The sequence below is a fragment of the Camellia sinensis genome, chromosome 15 (assembly GCF_055761805.1).
Source record: "Camellia sinensis isolate YWXY chromosome 15, ASM5576180v1, whole genome shotgun sequence".
Lineage (NCBI taxonomy): Eukaryota > Viridiplantae > Streptophyta > Magnoliopsida > Ericales > Theaceae > Camellia > Camellia sinensis.
The window spans coordinates 165,001-170,000 of NC_138975.1; the positions used below are offsets into that span (position 1 = coordinate 165,001).

At 51.6% G+C, this 5,000-nt stretch overlaps 1 non-coding gene and 1 pseudogene across 1 annotated transcript; both read left to right on the plus strand.

Moving 5' to 3' along the window:
• Positions 1-3,584: 3,584 nt before the first annotated feature.
• LOC114274875 (5.8S ribosomal RNA) lies at positions 3,585-3,740 on the plus strand. Its single transcript, XR_003633539.2, has one exon. It is a non-coding gene; the product is annotated as a 5.8S ribosomal RNA (ribosomal RNA).
• Positions 3,741-3,958: 218 nt separating this feature from the next.
• Positions 3,959-5,000, plus strand: part of LOC114274876 (25S ribosomal RNA) — a 3,210-nt pseudogene continuing 2,168 nt past the window's right edge.

Consider the following 5,000-nt stretch of genomic DNA (forward strand, 5'->3'; position numbering starts at 1 on the left):
CTTCTCAAGCTTGCTCAATTTTAAAGTCAGACGAACGATTTGCACGTCAGTATCGCTACGGGCCTCCACCAGAGTTTCCTCTGGCTTCGCCCCACTCAGGTACAGTTCACCGTCTTTTGGGTCCCGATAGGCATGCTCGCACTCGAACCCTTCTCAGAAGATCAAGGTCGGTCGACGGTGCAACCCGCGAGGGGATCCCGTCAATCAGCTTCCTTCCGCCTTATGGGTTTACTCACCCATTGACTCGCACACATGTTAAACTCCTTGGTCCGTGTTCCAAGACGGGCCGAATGGGGAGCTCGCAGGCCGGGGCCAGGAGTGCGTAGATGCCGAAGCACGCCCGAGGGCGCGCACTGCTAGCCACGATCGGGGCGAAGGCGTCTCCGCGGGCTTTTTGACTGCCCAGGTTTTGGCCTCCACCCCGATCCGCACTGGTCCACGCCCCGAGTCGATCGGTGGACCGGTTGGACGTCGTTCCACATTTGACCGGGGTGCATCGCCAGCCACCATCCGCTTCCCTCCCGCATCTTCATACTTTCGAGGCTTGATTCAGGCACTTTTCTGAGGCTTCTCGGGCCTGCCTTAGCTCTGTCTGTGGCTGGTTTGGCCATCTTGTGTACGCCTCTTGTATGTGTAGTATAATCCCATTTATGGCTCATCAAAGTAGCATGTCATTCTAACATGTATTGGCTCCATTTTAGTAGATTTTTGGTCATTATTTGACATGTGATGACTCTATTTGTGGCTGGTTTGGTAGCCTCTTGCATGCTTCATATGCTTGTAGTGTAAATCCTCTTTACTAGCTTTGTTCGCATGATGTTTTGGCTTATTATTCTAGCATGTTTTGGCGCCACTCCAGCACATTTTTGGCAAAGGTCTGATTTAAGTGATTTTGGTCATGCATAGCCTAGAATTACTCTGTGATGCGCACAACACACAAGTATAGACTAGATCGCCTAAGTTGGAATAAACATCGCGTATCCGTTTGTTTGGACAATGGTTTGAAGTTTGCTACTCGCAAGTAGGCTAAAATGCGGATTTGCCACCCTCAGGTGGGCTTAGAAAACATGATTTTGCTGCTCTCAATTGGGCTCAAAACTCGCATTCAATTAATTGTTCCAATTCAAGTAACCCAACCTTCACCCACAGGCATTCAGGCAGTTATATCACATAGGCAGTTAGCCTCATGGCAAGCATGCTATCATGGCAGTCACTCACACACATGCAAGGATGCTAAAGCATAAGTACTTACCGAGTACTTCGAGCCAAAACAAAAGTTGTCGGGTGTAGCAACCGCTTGGTATGCCAAGTTGGAGAATACAGTGAAGCAGAACTGGGAAGAGTTGGCCGAGGCCTTTGTCGATCAGTATTCTTACAATACCCAAGTTGAAATGACTATGCAAGAGCTTGAAACAACCCGCCAGAACCCAACAGAGCCTTTTGTGGAATTTGTTGCAAGGTGGAGAGCAAAGGCAGCACAGATGACAGATTGCCCTTTTGAGAGGGATCAAGTGCGGATAGTGGTGCGAAACCTTTAGCATGATATGTTGCAAAAGTTGATAGTCGCTTCACTATTCACTTTCAAAAGTTTGCATGAACTGGGGGTTCAGGTCGAGAATGCATTCAACAGTGGGATCATTCCCAGAACAAGTGAACCGACAAGGAGGGCGATTTCAGGGAGTACCAATGCTGGTAGTAGCGTTATTCCCAAACCCAGCGAAATCAATACAGTGGCCACAGCCAACCTTTTTGCCAATCCAAGCCTACAAACCACTGGCCCAACCCGGGCTCAGGGAAGAACTTTCACCCCCTCTATATGAGCCTAACTAGCGCCCTAAAAGTCTTTATGGAAAGAGGGTATCTTAAACCCCTCGATCCTCAACCTCTGCCTGACCCACTCCCTGCCAGACATAACCCCTCCAAGTACTGTGTGTACCATCAGCAGAGCGGTCATGGCACCGACCGTTGCTACTCCCTTTGTCATGAGGTCCAAAATCTCATTGGCAATCGGACAATAGCTCCACCTTCAAGCCCCAATGACCAAGTACTTCATCCACATCTCAATCTATTCCACACACTGGCCGTCCCTTACGACCCCAACGTATACATCACCCTAGTCCATCTACCCAAGCCTGAGGTGTTTATCCAAGAAAACATGGACTTATGCATGATGGATGCACCTGGACCCCAATCCTCTCAAGCCCGTGAGCCCACTACTTCTGAGTTGAAGAGAATGATCAAAGATCTTCAAAGAACTATGGCAGATTTAGCCTTCGGGATATTGGCTCCATCATCGACCACACCACATACCGGGAATTTCACGCCAAAAGGCTCCCCAATCTCGGGACAAGTTGCATTGGAAAAAGGCCAATCCCCTGGTAAAGTGGAGGCTAGTTGTAAGAACAGCACGTTTGTCGGGCTTCTTAGTCCTTCGGGGTGTGATTCATTTTAGGGGGCTGGTGCATAGTGTACGTCGTGGCGCGTGAGTTGTGTTTGGTTTATGGGAGTTGGATGGATCCCCTGCTTGTGCAGTGAACTCCGCTGGTGCATTCCTCTATGTCCCTTGGGTAATTGCCTCTCGGTTGGCGTTGACTTGCCTACAAGTTGCCTTCGCTTCCCTAGTGAAAGGTGCCTTGCGAAAAGCATGTCCCTCGGGTAATCGCCATTCGGTTGGCTTTGACTGACGAACAAGTTGCCTGTGGTTTCCAAGTGCAAGCTTGTTACGAAAATTATGTCCCTCGAAAGTTGCCTGTTGCCTTTGTCATTTGCCGTCACGCTAACCGGTGCTTGCTCAACTTCTCTAAACGTTTTCACACATTCGTCGGGCTTCTTAGTCCTTCGGGATGTAATTCATTTTGGGGGGCTGGTGCACAGTGTACGTCGTGGCATGTGAGTTGTGGTTGGTTTGTGCGAGTTGGATGTATCCCTGCCTGTGCAGTGAACTCCACTGGTGCATTCCTCTTCGTCATCCGCAGGATTCCTACAGGTTGCCTGCGCTTTCCTTGTAGATGTTCTGGGCCTCACGCGTGCTACACTGATGTATTCAACAAGGCTATAGCCTTGGCCAACCGGCCCGGGTAATCTTTGAAATTTAATCATGATGGGGATAGATCATTGCAATTGTTGGTCTTCAACGAGGAATTCCTAGTAAGCACAAGTCATCAGCTCGCGTTGACTACGTCCCTGTCCTTTGTACGCACCGCCCGTCGCTCCTATAGAGTGAATGGTCCGGTGAAGTGTTCGGATCACGGCGATGTGGGCGGTTCGCTGCCAACGATGCCATGAGAAGTCCACTGAACCTTATCATTTGGAGGAAAGAGAAGTCATAACAAGGTTTCCGTAGGTGAACCTGCGGAAGGATCATTGTCGATGCCCCCGAACGACCCACGAACTTGTCATGTTATTACCGTTGGAGAAGTAGGAGGTGGGCTGTCGGCTCCCTCCTGTTGCCCCTGCTTGTCTGGAGTGCGCCAGGGCCCCTCCCGGGACGGCAGGTGCCATTCCTCGACGAAACAACAAACCGCGCCAAGGGACTCGAACGAAGAGAGCGCACTCACGCATGGCATCTCACAAAAAAACTAAACGACTCTCGGCAACGTTTAACTCAGCTCTCGCATCGATGAAGAACGTAGCAAAATGCGATACTTCGTGTGAATTATCGAATCTCGTGAACCATAGAGTCTTTGAACGCAAGTTACGCCTGAAGCCATTAGGTTGAGGGCACGTCCTCCTGGGCATCTCACGTTGTGTCGCCTGCATCCCCTCCCCTCCGAAGGGAAGGGAGGAAGGGTTACGGGCGGATGTTGGCCCCCCACGCGCACCCGCCCTTGGTCGGCCTAAAAATGAGTCCCCCACAATAGACGACGCGTCACGACGAGTGGTGGTTGACAAACCGTTGCGTCGCCTTGCGGGAGGTCTGTTGTGACCCTATCGCGCCGTTGACAAGGCACTCCGATCGTGACCCCAAGTCAGGCGGGATTACCCACTGAGTTTAAGCATATAAATAAGAGGAGGAAAAGAAACTTACAAGGATTCCCCTAGAGAAGCATCCTCAGCGGCGGACCGGGCCCCAGTCCCCTACAAAGGGGCGCCGGAGAGGGTGATAGCCCCATCGTGCCTGGACCCTATCGCACCACGAGGCATTGTCTGCGAGTCGGGTTGTTTGGGAATGTAGCCCTAATCGGGCGGTAAATTCCGTCCAAGGCTAAATACGGGCGAGAGACCGATAACAAACAAGTACCGCAAGGGAAAGATGAAAGGACTTGGAAAAGAGAGCCAAAGAGTGCTTGAAATTGTAAGGAGAGAAGCGGATGGGGGTTGGCGATGCGCCCCGGTCGGATGTGGAACAGCGACTAGCCGGTCCGCCAATCGACTCGGGGCGTAGACCGGTGCTGATTGGGGCGTAGGCCAAAGCCCGAGTAGTTGAAAAGCTCGCGGAGACGCCTTCATCTCGATCATGGCTGGTAGAGCGCCCCCTCGGGCGTGGCTGGCAGAGTGCACCCTCGGGCGTAAGGTGCAAGGAAGCTGATTGACAGGATCCCCTCGCGGGTTGCACCGTCGACCGACCTTGACCATCTGAGATGGGTTCGAGTGTGAGCATGCTTGTCGGGACCCAAAAAATGGTGAACTATGCCTGAGCGGGGCGAAGCCAGAGGAAACTCTAGTGGAGGCCTATAGTGATACTGACGTGCAAATCGTTTGTCTGACTTGGGTATAGAGGCGAAAGACTAATCGAACCATCTAGTAGCTGGTTCCCTCCGAAGTTTCCCTCAGGATAGCTAGAGCCTGTGCGCGAGTTGTATCAGGTAAAGCCAATGATTAGAGGCATCGGGGGCACAATGCCCTCAACTTATTCTCAAACTTTAAATAGGTAGAACGGCGCAGCTACTCCGTTGAGCCGCACCACGGAATTGGGAGCTCTAAGTGGGCCATTTTTGATACGCCGAATTGGCGATATGGGATGAATCGGAAGCTGGGTTATGGTGCCCAACTGCGCGCTA